This window comes from Coenobita brevimanus, chromosome 57 (genome assembly GCF_032717465.1).
Source record: "Coenobita brevimanus isolate Jiangsu-jjx chromosome 57, ASM3271746v2, whole genome shotgun sequence".
Taxonomy (NCBI): domain Eukaryota; kingdom Metazoa; phylum Arthropoda; class Malacostraca; order Decapoda; family Coenobitidae; genus Coenobita; species Coenobita brevimanus.
The window spans coordinates 32,702,051-32,718,752 of NC_137010.1; the positions used below are offsets into that span (position 1 = coordinate 32,702,051).

Consider the following 16,702-nt stretch of genomic DNA (forward strand, 5'->3'; position numbering starts at 1 on the left):
CAGAGCCAGAGTGACAAGAGCCATGCTAGCTGAGTTCTACAGTAACCTGAAAAAATCCCTAGAAGGTGTGCCTCCAGAGAACATAATAAATTTTGATGAGACCAATCTTACTGATGATCCACATAAAAAGAAAGTCATAGTGAGGCGGGGCACTAAATATCCAGAGAGAATCATGAACTCAACAAAATCCTCTATATCTATTATGTTCTCTGGGACTGCATTTGGTGTGTTACTCCCTCAATATGTGGTGTATAAAGCTATCCATCTTTACGATACATGGACTGAAGGGGGCCCTCCTGGAACACTATACAGTACAATAGGTCCCCCAGTGGATGGTTCGACTCGTGTTCATTCGATGACTGGTTCCACAAAATTATCCTCCCCTATGCTAAACGCAAGACAGGTAGATCTGTCATTATAGGAGACAACTTGGCAAGCCATGCATCACCCAGTGTTATTGAGTCATGTGAGAAACATAATATCTCCTTTCTTCTCTTACCACCTAACTCCACGCACTTGACACAACCTCTCGATGTTGCTGTGTTCCGGCCTCTAAAAGTGCACTGGCGTAAGATCCTCGAGAACTTCAAGAAAACTACTGTTGGTAGGCTGAGTGCTTCATTACCTAAAGACTGCTTCCCACCGAACTGGTGGATAAAGTTAAAGGGACCATTGCTGACAACCTACGTAGTGGGTTTAGGAAGTGCGGCATTTATCCTCTTGCTCCACAGAAATCCATCTCAAGACTTCCAGAAGATTCAATCCAAGATACAGCTGATACTGGTACACCAGGACCATCTACCAGTACTGCCTTAGACAGCTCAGTGTTGGAATTGTTGAAGGACATGAGGCATGGAACCAGTCAGTCAAGCTCAAGTCCAGCTATAGCGAAACCAAGGCGAAAGAAAAGGTTGAATGTGTCACCGGGCATGAGTATTACTACAAGGGCACTACAAAATGAAACAGAGAGCCAGCATGAAGAGTGTGAAGTTGAGGATCCACAACCCCAGCCACTGCAGCCACAAGAGGATACAGCAGAGATAGCAGCACAGCCTTCCACTTCCACATCTGCACCCAACCATGAAGCACAAGCATCTCCCCTGACAGTCACCTCTACCCAGATTATTGGGGATAAAGTTGTTCCCTCAGATTGGGTAGTTGTGAGGGTTCCCTTTGATACCAAAGACAGATATAGGCATTATATTGCTATCATTGTGAAGGTAAAACCAGAAATACATGTCAGGTTTCTCAAACACGTTTTGGGTACACCTCACACATTTGTATACCCAATGGTTGATGACAGCAGTGACAGTGTGTGTGTGTGTGTGTGTGTGTGTGTGTGTGTGTGTGTGTGTGTGTGTGTGTGTGTGTGTGTGTGTGTCTTTAGAACCTGTAAGAAATGTTCAACATCATATTATGTTATTTCGGTATGCATTTGTTGAGTCAATGAAGTACATACTTGATAATTAAGTGAAGTTTTGTTTAGGAAAATGAGGACAGTTCCTCTTACAGTTTTGGGTATATGCAGTGCATTTTTATTTTATTTTTTCATCTCAAAAAGTTCGTGAATAGTTCTTAGTTCTATTTACGGCCAGAATACCTCACTACAATGTGATATGATGCAATTTAATGTGATATGAAATTACGAGCTCCAAAAAGAAGATATTTTGGGATACTTCTCTATATATATGTATAACTCTGGTCACGAGTGCCCAATATTTTTTACATTTTTTAAAAACTTCTCAAGTGTCCGAAGTTTGGCCAGTGTGTCCAGAGATAGATCCCATTAACCATTCTCATGTTTAAAGGGAAAATACATGGATGTCCGAAGTTTGGAAGAGCTGTCCGAAGTTAGAAAATTTGTTCCTAACTTCGGACACTTGAAAATGAAAAAAAAAAAGCACAAGTTTAGCTTGGCTAATTTTTTTAAATATATGGAGTTAGTAGGTACTCTCCCTGGCTACCACATGACACCAACAGGAATAAAATTGCACCATTCTACAAGGAGTTATTCATTAAAACACATAAAAAATGTCCGAAGTTATGGCGTTTTACGGTAACAATGAAGCAAGCAAGTTCTACCATGTCACGCTTCAGGTTCACATCAAGATATGACGGAAAGGCCTTGGTCCATCTCGTTTTTAACTTTTCATATAGGTCATCAAACTCTTTTTGACTGTCACAGTTGAGTAATTGTTCTATGTCATCTTTTAAAACCTTTACGGTATGTCATCTTTCTTTTTGCCTTTTTCTATGTCCTGCAAAATATGGTTTCTGCATAAAACTTTTGTGATACCACTGAATATATGTTGAACTGAGGCTTTTATTCTCTTTTCTGGATCAGTTACAATTGGAATTTGGCAAAAGGCTCCTTCCCCTTGTAAAAGCATCAGAACATCCAACAGAAATCCTCTGTGATCTACTTCAAATTTTTGACTGTGGATTAGGAAGAACACAGGGAAAATTGGGTCTCCTTGCAATAATGTGCTTCTCATCACTAAAGGTACACAGTGAGACATAAAAGTCACCTAGACTGAAAGTTGTATCATAAAAGTGTACCTGTGGACGTATTGGATTTAAAATTTCTTGAAGGAGGTCACTTCCCAGGCAGATAGCATCTTTGTCTCCAGCATAACAGTATACAATTAACTGTGTAATCACCGTCATTTTACAGATGAAATCTGTGTGCATACCAAACTCATACAAAATAAAAAACTCATCATTTGATAGTCTACCTTCTCCTTAATATCGCAAACATACATTTTCTACCTGTTTCCTATCTATGGGACATGATACAGGTGTACTGTACTTAGTCTAAGGTTTGTTTCTGAAAATTCATGCAATTTTTATAAATGCTTTGAGGCTTTTTGTATTCAGCCTCTTCAGTTATGTTTGTCATTACTGATTTTTTGTTTGTAACTATGACTGTCAAAGTGTGAAACCATGAAACTGTGTGACTGTCCCACGCTTGCTAGGTCCTCGAGCTTAAATAACATATTTTCTCCACCTCCTTAGGATAAATGAGTCAGAGGGCTGTTTTAACCATAATCTACAGCCTACTTACATAAAGGAGACTTCTATTAACAAATTACAAGCTAATACTTCTAAACCTTAACCAATGAACAGCTGTGGTGAAAGGCAAAACTGACTGGCAACTGGATAACACACATTTAGCTCCTACAGTTATATGGTCAAGGACATATGGGTCTTTCTTATGTAATACATGAAAATGTTAAGTGATATTCAGCCCTAAAGCAGAAAAACTGTGAAAAGATGTAGTACAGTAATGAGTTTGACAGTTGGGAGATAAGGAAACCCTCGGAAAAACATTTAATCTTTTCAGCTGCTCCCTTATCTCAGTACTTTACCTTCTTCACCTCTTCCATTTTCTCTGTTACAATTTCTCTACACTGGATAACACACACCATAACAATGCAATGAGGGTGACAGAGGGTATACACTGGAATGACAGGTAATATCTATATCATTCCACATGATACAGTATTAATATCATTCGGCTTCCTAAAGATGCAATGGAATGTCAAAAGAGGGTACCATATACACTGGAATGACAGGTAATATCAGTGTCACTCCGTGTGATATAAATGTCATTCGGTTTCTAAAGATTAAATGAGGTGTCGATAGAGGGTTTACACTGGAATGAAAGGTAATATCAGTGTCATTCTATGTTATATTAACCCTTTGAGATTCCGATGACTATTTTGATCGTCATTTCAAATCCAACCTCAGTGATTCCGATGACACTTTTAATCGTCATTTTAAGAAACTTTTGTAAAATATTCACCATAAATCGTGTTTACGCATCATAACAAAGAGACTTGAGCGTGATGTCACAGAATGGTTGCTCTATGCGTGGCGGTACTGCACAGCTGGTCTGACTCATGGCTTTGTTTCTTTATAACTTTATTCTTGGTGAATATTTTTCTACAGCAAGGTATAAAATTTTAGGTCTTTGCCTAACTTCAACTCATCACTTTGACTTTTTATTTTCTTTGTTTTCTTTTTATGAACATACTATGATAAAGTACAACTATTCAGCTTCAAAATAACACCACAACCAGCATCCTATCATAAAATGTGTATTTACACCGACTGATCAAAGAAAAACATCGCGAAGAAAATATGCGGCCGGGACTAAAATAAAATTGTGCATCTATTTCCTTTTGCTTTACTGCACAATGAAATGCAAAAATTACCATAATCTATACATCATTGTAAAGGTAATTTATTGTATTTTTGCATGGTTTAAACCAAATTTACATATCTTTACTCGTTATTTTTTCTATCTATCCATGGCCCAACGCCCTAATCCTGCAAAGGGTGGCTGCAGACAAAACGCCTCCAAGTCACTGTCACCCACCATTTGACTGCCCTCCCCCCAACTCACTTCCCCCTCCCTCATATACCTTTCAACTCCATCCCTCCACCTCATCCTCGGTCTTCCCCTCCCTCCACCTCACCTGCATACACCCCCTCAGTCAATCTTTCATTCTCCATTCTCTCCACATGTCCAAACCACCTCAGTGTATTTCTCCTAATCTTGTCAACCACATCCACATCCACCCCACAACGTTCCTTCACTTCTGCATTCGTCAACCTGTCCCTCCATGTCACTCCACATGCTCCTCTCAAGTAACTCATTTCCACTGCTCTCTCTCTTGACTTGTTCCCCTCTTGCAAGGTCCAAACCTCGCTTCCATACATCAGGGTAGGGATCACAATCCTATCATGCGGTGACTTCTTAACTTCCATACTCACCACCCTATTTCTCATCACTGCTTTCAGTGAACCAATGACCTTCCTTCCCTGCTGTACCCTTTCAAGTACTTCATACCCCAAAGTTCCATCCTTACTCATCACACTACCCAAGCACCATACTTGAATGCACTCACATTCTCCATATCCTCACCATCCAACCTCACTGTACATTCTGTGACTTCATTCCTCTTAAACACCATGACTTTACTCTTGTTTACAATAACTTTCAGATTCCTCTTCCTACACACTGTCCCAAATCCATTCACCAAACCTTGCAACTCCCATTCATCTTCACTCAACAATACTGTAACATTTTTGCCGAATATTTTTCTACGGCAAGGTATAAAATATTTGCTTTTTCACCTAACTTCAACTCGTCATTTTGACATTTTATTTTCTTTGTTCTTTTTTTAACATACTATGATAAAGTACAACTATTCAGCTTTAAAATGATACCAAAACCAACATTCTATCATGAAAATTTTATTTACACAGAGCGATCAAAGTAAAATATAGGGCCGCGTAGATGTGGGTAAGCGTGAGTGGCTGACTTTAGCACAGACATAATCTGCCTGGCCCAGAAACCTGATAGGGTTAATGTCATTCGATTTCCTGAAGATACAATGAGGTGTCAAAAGAAGGTATACACTGGAATGACAGGTAAGCTAATATCAGTGTCAATCCATATGATATTAATATCAATCGGTTTCCTAAAGATGCACTGGGGTGTCAACAGAGGGTATACACTGGAATGACAGGTAATATCAATGTCAGTCCATGTGATATTGCGACCATCATCCACTCACTTGATATAGTGCGCCTACTTCTTCCTTAGCCTTTATCATTCTTTTTCTGTGCCTGTCCTCCTCTCTTCCAACTTCTCCCATCTTTCATGTCACTTCTTATCGCTTTTTGTTCCTTTACAGCTGGCTTTACATTGAGTGACAAGCCAAATGGTTTCCTGTAAGCCAAGAAACCATTTACAATGCTGGGTGGTAACCACATAACCAAACCACATGTGCTCCCTACGTGTCAACAAGTGGGTTGGTGGAGGGTTAGTGCCCCTCCCTGTAAAACACATAACTCAAAGTCAAATGCCCACCCCGTACGGGATTATGGCGTCTGGCAAGATAGATAGATTTCTTAAAGATGCACTGGGGTGTCAGCAGAGGGTATATACTGGAATGACAAGTTATATCAGTGTCAGTCCATGTGGTATTAATATCATTTGATTTCTTAAAGATGCTCTGGGGTGTCAACAGAGGGTATACACTGGAATGACTAGTAATATCAGTGATATTAATATCATTTGGTTTCCTAAAGACTGAATGAGGTACAGAGAGGATTTCCACTGAAATGAAAAGTAATATCAGTGTCATTCCACCTGATACCACTGTCATTCACTCTGCTAAAAGTACACTGAGGTGAAGGGAAAGGGTACAGCCTACACTGGAGTGACAGGGAATATCAGTGTCATTCCATGATATTAGTCATTTGGTTTCCTAAGGATGCAACAGGGTCCAACAGAGGGTATACACTGGAAGGACAGGTAATATCAGTATCATTCCATGTGACATTAATGACATTCGGTTTCCTTAAGTAGCAATGAGGTGTCAACACGGGGTATACACTGGAATGACAGGTAATATCAGTACCGGTACGTTACCGTATCATTCTATGCGGTACTGTATTAATGTCATTCAGTTTCCGAGCCAGTCTATTCTGAATGACGAATGACAGTAGGGAGCTGCTATTATTTACTTTTACTGCTGTCATTCATCATTCGGTAACATTTGTCATTCAGATTAGTGAGACCCTAAATACAGTATTCAGCTGTCAACCAGTAACTGGCCATATTGTGCATCTTTAACGTGCATGCTTACATTTGAAAGCTGGCTGTCAGATGCAAGTTAGGTTAGGTTGAATCAGGTTTGGTTAAATTGTTAAATTTCCCATTGCTTTGACATAGGATACACTGAGGCGTTGTCGGAGCAATGGTTGGTATACAATGCAGCCAGTTAGAGATCGTCAGTAAACACTGCCGCACGTGACCTGGCCACATCATTAAGAAAAATTGGTACTTTTGTTTTTCTCCAATCACTTATTGCAGTCACAATTCAACCATTAACTGTGTGTTGCATATGAACCTCCTATCCCGGGTTACACCCAACTCTGCTGGGAAGCCTCAAACTCTATCCCAGACCGGCTGGACCTCAAACCAATGGACGCAGGATTGGGGTGCAGTGGTGGACCACCACGACTGTAAGGCCTTGGCCTCTAGACTTCTTCAAGTAATATGTACCAAAATTAATTACCTTGAGATCACAAGTTTGTTACAAGATAGATGGAATCGCCGTGCCCGTTTGATTAAGCATTACCAATTTTTGGTGTGATGTCACTAAGGGCAATACTTTGGTAAATATCGGTTTTCTGCCCATACTGCTTTTTCCCACAAAACTTAGGTTTTTCTGATGGATTTTGATGTGATTCATTCGATTTTGAGCATTATTTCCGTCGGAAATAACCAGATTTTGAGATATGACCCCCCCCATCCCCCTGAAGTAATGGGGGATCTTTGGGGAATCAGGGCTTTTAGGGCGGGGAGAAACACAGAAAATGGTCATTTTCAACTGAAATGAACCTGAAAATCGAATTAATCATACCAAAAACCATTGGAAAAACCTAGGTTTTGTGGGTAAAATACAAAGCTCAAACTTATCCTAACCTAAAACCTGACCGAACTGAACCGAACCTAATCCAACCCAACCTAACCCAAACTGAAAGTAACCTACTATTCAAACCTTACAACTTCTTACCTTACTCGTAAGATAGGGACACTGAACATGTAGGGGAAAAACACCGTGGGAGCTAAGAAATTCGATGCTTGAATCGTTGTTTTCAAAACACCTTTGAAAAATGCGGCCGGGAACCAAGGGACACCTGCTGCACTGGACCGCCATATCTACTCTGATTTTGAAATGAAAGCGGGAGGTAATGGGGGGAGCAGCGCAAACGCTGATTGGTTGTAGGTGATCTGGTGACGGCTGTGATTGGCTCGCTTCTCGCCGGCGTCGAGACCTCAGTTTGAACCGAATTTCGTTGAGCTAGCAAGTCATCCTAGCTGGGCTGGAAGGGGGAGGGTGGGATGAGGACACCCAAATATTAGTATATCTTCCTTAAAACCAATTTGCGACGGAAGTGTATAAGGAAAATGTTGATGAACTTGAAGAGATGAGTGTGTAGAACATAATAAATTTCACGGGAATTATTAAGGGCTGAAAGCCGATATTATCCGATACTTTTAACTGGTACCTTAACTGATGTAGTATTGGGTAGTGAGTGCGAGATTACTAATCACAGTGCAGTGTTTTTAGGGATTTATATGAATAAATTACGTTGATTCATTATCCTGTTACGTACAGAATGTTCAAAATGGATGATTACAAACATATTACCGGTATGGAAGCAGGTTTTTGGAAGAAGAACTGCTGACGTTGAGTTGACTACCCCGTCCGATTGTTTACGTCAACTAACTCGTCCCGATGCTCTCAATTGGCTGAGGATTCGTTGTATTTGAATGCCAAGCTGTCCGATATTCCGAAATCGCAATCATTTCATACCGGTAGTTCTTTTACATTTAGTGTTAAATACTACCTGTGAAACCAGGATATTCAAGTAACCTATTAAACTTTTTAACTGTTCAGGGAATTCAAACGTGGTCATTGATAAGTTTTATTATGACAGCATCGTACCAACCTATCAATCCATCTATGGCCAGACGCCACAATCCCATAAGAGGTGGCCGTTTGTCTATTAGTTATTTGTTTAACGGGGAGGGGCACTAACCCTTCGCCAACCCACTTGCTGACACGTAGGGAACACGTATAGGTAGATTATATGGGTACCACCACTGAGCTCTATAGTATGAAGGGGCTAGCTCCGCAGCAAGCGTGTGACTTTGGCCGCCACACTGAAACACCCAGCCACACGTCGCCTCCTTGTGTATAGTCCTTGGGTGCTCTTAGCTTGCTGTTCCTGTTTCGCTGCTTCTTACATAAGCTGATCAATGGGCCATGGCACTGTATTTTAGATGCGTAGTGGACCATGGCACTACATTTTCTAAATTCATCGGCTGATTTCAAAAGGCGCGGGCGCAAGGTGTAGTGCATAAACATTATCAGCGCCGCACTGGGCCCCTGGCGACAGGCACACAAACTACGAGGAGCTACCCGTGAGAAAGCCCCTCCATATGATAGAGTTCAGTGGTACCAAGGTCTAAAGAATACCTTTAAACCGGGCCCCACTCGGTGCAACGAAATACCGAATCAGCGGCCATTTACTGAATCGGCTCCAAATCAGCACTTTCAATTGGAAAATATTATCATTTTTATGACCATTTAGGCTCATACACACCTAATAATCGGAAATCCGGTCAAAATTATGTGTTTCATTTAACCTAATTAAAAAAAAAAAGTTATTTAGAGTGTAAACGTGTTAAACTTAGCGGAAGTGTTTTACCTTCAGCTCTCCAACTCGCCTTGACAGACTTCGATTTTGCATAAATATTGATTTAAAATAATGTATTTGCGGGCATATTTTAACACATTTTATCGATATGTTACTAATTATCCGTACTCATTTTCCAATATAAATTTTTAAGAATTTCCGGGGGCAGGTTTGGCCTATATTTAAGCAGTATAGTGCGATCTCTAATTTATCTTTTGGTGTCTGGAATAAATTCTGACATTTAAATAAATGATGCTCTTTGTTCTATTTTGAAAGTATGTTGCAAAAACTGTGCTTAGAACTGGTAAAGAGAGCACAGTGGTGGTGGTGAGACTGGTAGAGGAGAAACTCAAAATTTATCCTTTCTCCAGACACTTGTCTCTCTCTCTTTCTCTTTCTTGGGGGCAAGGTGGCTCAGTGGTACAACATTGGACTCGGGACCGGGGGGTTGTTGCCATGCCGGGAGGGGTAGCGCCCTCCTGTCACCTAGCAGGGCTATGTAATCCAATAAGGTTTAGCTCGGAGAAATATTTCCCCCCCCTCTCTCTCTCTCTCTCTCTCTCTCTCAAGGATTACTCGTATGCCCAACCTCTCACAATTCAATATATATATATATATATATATTGAAATGCGTGGCTTTAACAGACACACATACGGTACTCCAGAATATTCCGGAGAATACCATAGTATCCCCGACAACGAGGCGAACCAGAAACAACGGAGTTCGCCCACGAGAATGCCGACACCCCCACTCGGACCCCACGGGGTAGCCGCCACCAGCCACCACCATTCCGGGCAACAGCGGCGTACGTCAGCCCGGGCCGTGCGCCCTTGTGAGACTCAACCACCGCGCCGCCGCCACCGTAGGCAAAAGACACTACCTTCATGTGGCGGAATCACCGAGTTAGCTAGGGGTGGAGTCAGAAACTGTACTCCAGACAGCGCCCCTAAGGTAGAGACGATCTATGGTCGCTCTAATAGTGACAAGGTAGAGACGATCAACGGTCGCTCCCTTCACAACCAGGTAGAGACGATCAATGGTCGCTCCCATAAAAAAAAGATAGAGACGATCTATGGTCGCTCACACAAAAATCAGGAAGAGACGATCAATGGTCGCTCCCATAAAAAAAAGATAGAGACGATCTATGGTCGCTCACACAAAAATCAGGAAGAGACGATCAATGGTCGCTCCCTGAAAGCTCCGGTAGAGACGATCAACGGTCGCTCCCTTCACAACCAGGTAGAGATGATCAATGGTCGCTCCCATAAAAAAAAGACAGAGACGATCTATGGTTGCTCACATAAAAATCAGGTAGAGACGATCAATGGTCGCTCCCTGAAAGCTCAGGTAGAGACGATCAACGGTCGCTCCCTCAGCACACTGGTAGAGACGATCAATGGTTGCTCCCATAAAAAAAAGATAGAGACGATCTATGGTCGCTCACATAAAAATCAGGAAGAGACGATCAATGGTCGCTCCCTGAAAGCTCAGGTAGAGACGATCCACGGTCGCTCCCTCAGCACCCCGGTGGAGACGATCGATGGTCGCTCCCAGGGTATAGTGAGGAGGAAAGACCTCCCTGTCTCCCCCGGCCTCTGTTCCCTGCGCGAGGCCCTTGAGAAGACCCACCTGTCGGGCCCCCGTGACAGCCGCTGCCGCAGTCCTTCCCTGCCGGCGCCCCTGCCCATAGGAGACCGCAGTCCGTTGCCTCTTCCGGCCCGCCCCAGGACACCCGGGCGAGACCTCACCACGCCCCCGCGACGCCGGGACCTGACCCAGAGGTTCCTAGCCCTCTTCGGCCCCAGTCCGGAGCCCAGTCCGGAAACCCCCGGACGTGAGAGGACGCCCTAGTGAGTCGCCCCGTGCCCTCCCGGCTCGCCCTACCCTGACGACGCCCTCAGTCCGACCGAATCATCACTGAGGTAACCGTGTTTCTCTCCACGAGAGATACGAGGATCCTGTAATTGTGAAGTAGGTTAAGTGTGACTCCTTTTCTCTTAGAATAAGACTAGTGCAGTGATTTCATGTAATTTCCATTGGGGTAACCCAGGACATAATGCTACATTAACGGGCGAGAATATGGGTAGAGACCCCAAGTGAAGATACGTGCGAGTGTCATCCCGAGTTTACTAAGGACTTCTCTCTAGAGCCCAAAGAAAGGATAACACATTATTGGAGTGCTATTGGCTAAGCTCTGAGTAATACAGTGGAATAGAATTTACGAGGGTTCCGACTTGGTTACGCGTTGGGAAGTGCAAGTCTACATAACCTACCCAGGAGATGTGTAATATATAAGTTGTGCTGACGGAAATCTAGTGTTACCAAAACAACGAGGACCGCGAGTAATAACTGTATTCCCCTGTTCCGCACGCTATCCCTAAAAACTCTCCCCATTCCTCACCCCCGCTCTTAAAAGTCCAAATAAGGACCAGAGTTAATTGTCAAAGAATTCTTGCCAATAGAAAACACCTAAACTCCCTTGTTAACATCGGGCCTCATTAAATATTACCATAACTTCTCCCTCGCCGTTCTAAGTCACTCTCCGTGTCTCCCTACCTCCCCCCCCCTTCCTGGTAAATCACAAACCCCCCCCCTCTCTCCCCTCACGCGCTCCGCGCGCACGGGTATTTACTGTACTCCTAGTACTAAGATTTGTTGTATTGTCATTAATATCTAGGAAGCTAGTATCCTGCGAGATACACAATATTTTAGATAAGGTTTTGTATTGCTCTATATTGTGATGTAATGTCTACTGAAATGTCTTGTGTCTAACTGAAATAATATACGTGTATGGTGTTGCCGAAAGTTTTTTATGTCCTGCCTCTCTCATTGCACTAGCTCCGGTCTCGAAAGAGGATCCCGCTCAGTGTTGAGTTGATTTGGAACGAGAAGTCGAGCCAAATTCTACTCAGCATTATATATATATATATATATATATATATATATATATATATATATATATATATATATATATATATATGTGTGTGTGTGTGTGTGTGTGTGTGTGTGTGTGTGTATACACACGTGAAATACCACCCATGACGAAACACCACCGGGACTTCGTGACCCCCACCTCAGGGGGAGACCACGGAGGGGCTTCGAGTGCGCGTGCACTACCCAGGCAGTATGGGCCTATGTCCCCTATTACCTTGCGCCCATATTCCCCGCAATGGACCCAACCAGAAGTACTCAGTGCTAGGGCATTACCCTCCAGCCGGATCAGCCCTCGCCAGGTTCGGGGTGGGGCTGAATACTCAGTCCCAGACAGCACCTGAGTGACGGCCACTAGCCGAACTAGGAGAGAGATGGCCGCTAGCCGCTCACTAGCTGCACCCCCCCCCTCTGCAGGGAATGGTGACGGCCACTAGCTGCACTAGTGGAGAAACGGCCACTAGCTGCTCTGCAGGTGACAGACATTAGCTGCATTCAGCCCACAGTCCACCCGGAGATCAAGGCCCCGGTGATGGCCACTAGCCGCGCCTCCCCTCACAGGACCTCAGTGATGGCCACTAGCCTAAAGTGACCAGATTTACTTGAACTAAAAGCGAGACATTGTCACGTGTTTGTACAGTATATATATATATATATATATATATATATATATATATATATATATATATATATATATATATATGTATATATATATATATATATATATATATATATATATATATATATATATATATATATATATATATATGTATATATATATATATATATATATATATATATATATATATATATATATATATATATATATATAATTATATACAGCGCTGCACCTCACCCCGAGGCTGCTAATCAAACACTAACCTCTTAGACAAACTCCGAACATACCGTGTGGTACGGTGAATGGCCGACCAAAGTTGTCAGTGAGTATAACAGATTCTATATTAACAATTCGGTATTTCATTTGGATTGGATTATGCATAATTTTACTAATTCGTCATAGTTTCATAAAGGAAAGTCATCTTATATCTAATGTAATAGTAATTTTCGAAAAGCGGGACACGTAAGATTTCATTCATTCTGAAATGCTTGGCTTTAACAGACGCATATACGGTACTCCCGAAGAAACTCCCGGAGAATACCATAGTATCCCCGACAACAGGGCGAACCAGAAACAACGGAGTTCGCCCACGAGAATGCCGGCACCCCCACTCAGACCCCATGGGGTAGCCGCCACTAGCCACCACCACTCCGGGCAACAACGACGCATGTCAGCCCGGGCCGTGCGCCCCTGTGACATTCAACCACCACGCCGCCGCCACCGTAGGCGAAAGACACTACCTTCGCGTGGCGGAATCACTGAGTTAGCTAGGGGTGGAGTCAGAAACAACACTCCAGGCAGCGCCCCTCTGGTAGAGACGATCTATGGTCGCTCCCACAGTGAATTGGTAGAGACGATCTATGAGTCGGTGGCTCCACAGTGAATTGGTAGAGATGATCTATGGTCGCTCCCACAACATCCAGGTAGAGACGATCAATGGTCGCTCCCTTAAAACCCCGGTAGAGACGATCAATGGTCGCTCCCACAATATCCAGGTAGAGACGATCAATGGTCGCTCCCTTGGCCCACCGGTTGAGACGATCAACGGTCGCTCCCATAGTGCTCGGGTAGAGATGATCAATGGTCGCTCCCCCAAAACCCAGGTAGAGACGATCAATGGTCGCTCCCCCAAAGCTCAGGTAGAGACGATCAATGGTCGCTCCCTTAGCCCTCTGGTTGAGACGATCAATGGTCGCTCCCCCAAAGCTCAGGTAGAGACGATCAATGGTCGCTCCCCCAAAACCCAGGTAGAGACAATCAATGGTTGCTCCCTTGGCTCTCCGGTTGAGACGATCAATGGTTGCTCCCTTGGCTCTCCGGTTGAGACAATCAATGGTCGCTCCCACAGTGCTCGGGTAGAGATGATCAATGGTCGCTCCCCCAAAACCCAGGTAGAGACGATCAACGGTCGCTCCCCCAAAACCCAGGTAGAGACGATCAATGGTCGCTCCCTTGGCTCTCCGGTTGAGACGATCAATGGTCGCTCCCACAGTGCTCGGGTAGAGACGATCAATGGTCGCTCCCCCAAAATCCAAGTAGAGACGATCAATGGTCACTCCCCCAAAGCTCAGGTAGAGACGATCAACGGTCGCTCCCTCAGCACTCCGGTCGAGACGATCAATGGTCGCTCCCACAATATTCGGGTAGAGACGATCAATGGTCGCTCCCCCAGTGTCCAGGTAGAGACGATCGATGGTCGCTCCCAGGGTGTAGTAAGGAGAGGGACGTCTCCACAACCGGAGGCTGAACTTCAGGGGTCTTGCTCCAGAATATCCCGGAGAGACCTCCCTGTTTCCCCCGGCCTCTGTTCCCTACGCGTGGCCTTCGAGCAGACACACCTGTCGGGCCCCCATGACAGCCGCTGCCGCAGCCCTCCCCTGACGGCGCCCCTGGTCGTGGGAGACCGCAGTCTGTCGCCTCTTCCGGCCCACCCTAGGACACCCGGGCGAGACCTCACCACGCCCCCGCGACGCCGGGACCTGACCCAGAGGTTCCTAGACCTCTTCGGCCCCAGTCCTACGGGCCTTACGCCGGAGCCCAGTCCGGAAACCCCCGGACGCGAGAGGACGCCCTCGCGAGCCGCCCCGTGCCCTCCCGGCTCGCCCCGCCCTGACGACGCCCTCAGTCCGACCGGATCGCCGATGACGTGTCCTTGTTTCTCTCCATGAGGAAATACGAGTGACCCTGTAACAATCGTGAAGTAGGTTAAGTGTGACTCCCTTTCTCTTAGAATAAGTATTGTGCAGTGACTTTATGTAATCTCCACTGGGGTAAATCAGAACACAATATCCAGTTGAAGGACGAGAATGTGGGTTGAGACCTAAAGTGAAAATACGTGCGCGTGTCACCCCGAATCTTTCTAAAGACATATCTCTAGAACCCGAAGAAAGACTAAAATATTATTGGAGTTCTATTGGCTAGTCTCTAAGTAATATGGTGGAATAGTATTTACGAGTATTCCGACTTTGTTACGCGTTGTGAAGCGAGAGTCTACATATCATACCTAGAAAATGTGTAATGAATAAGTTTGTGCCTACAGAAACCTATTTCCACCAAAATATCAAGGAAGGCGAGTATTAACGATATTCCCCTCCTCCGCACGCTATTCCTAAAAACTCTCTCCATTCCTCGCTCCCACTCTTAAAGCCAAAGTAAGAATCAGAGTTATTTGTCAAAGAATCTTCGCCAACAGAAAACACCTAAACTCCCTTGCTAATATCGGGCATCCTTCAATATTATCATAACTGTCTCCTCGCCGTTTTAAGTCACTCTCCGTGTCTCCCCTCCTCCTCCTGGAGGATCACAAACCCCCCCCCCCCTCCTCACGCGCTCCGCGCGCACCTGTATTTACTGCACTCCTAGTACTAAGATTTGTTGTATTGTCATTAGTATCTAGAAAGCTAGTATCCTGCGAGATACACAATATTTTAGATGAGGTTTTTGTATTGCTCTATATTGTGTTGTAATGTCTGCTGAAGTGCCCTGTGTCTGACTGTGGTAATATACGTGTATGGTGTTGCCGAAAGTTTTTATGTCCTACCTCTCTTTATTGCACTAGCTCCGGTCTCGAAAGAGGACCCCGCTCCACGTTGGGTAAAATAGGTACGAGAAGTCGAGCCTAATTCTACCCAGCATTACAATGGTGGCCAGCGGTGGTTCTTGATCCGAGCGTAGAAGAGAGGTTAAACAGGAAATATTTGGGAAAATGGCAACTAAACCGCACGTTCAGTTACCCAAGTTTGACCCTGACCAGTATGACATACACACATATCTTGCAATAGTTAAACCCTTACTAGATATTGGCTTCGATAATGACCAACAAAAAATTGCAGTCACACTACCACTACTGGGTAAAGCCGCAGCGAATATTGCGCCAAAAATTGTCCCAGAACTCACCTGGCAGAACTTTACCAAGTTCGCGGTCCAAGCCATCACCCCATCACTAGGGAAAGTGGTGACTCTATCCAAATTGGATAGCTTTACTTATGACGGGGATTTAGATAATACCCTGTTGCAGGCAAGACGCCTGATTACTGCTGCCTACCCGGAGACAGACGAAGAAACCCGGGATCAGCATACATTTAATACTCTGCTCAGAGTACTCCGAAGTGTTGTAAGACAACACTTCACTATCCATGATCCAACAGGAGACATGGATAGAGATATCAGTTTAATGAGGCGCCTTTTCGCCGTCCATGCCACCCCTCAACGCATCGGCGAAATAAATCAATTCCCCGTTGACCTCATCACCATCAACCCGTGGGAATTTTCTCCGTGCTACCACGGATGTCCGATCCACGACATCCGTGAGCAGCTAGAAGCTGCCCAGTGCAGCCAAATGACACGAGGGCGCTTACAAACCTCCC

At 44.3% G+C, this 16,702-nt stretch overlaps 1 protein-coding gene across 1 annotated transcript in view; it reads right to left on the reverse strand.

Annotated features, from left to right (window-relative positions):
- Positions 1–8,285, reverse strand: part of nac (GDP-fucose transporter nac) — a 130,504-nt gene extending 122,219 nt beyond the window's left edge. The window contains exon 1 of the mRNA XM_080274253.1: positions 8,235–8,285. The gene's annotated coding sequence lies outside the window, so the exon portion shown is untranslated. The remainder of the gene's footprint in view (positions 1–8,234) is intronic.
- Positions 8,286–16,702: the final 8,417 nt, after the last annotated feature.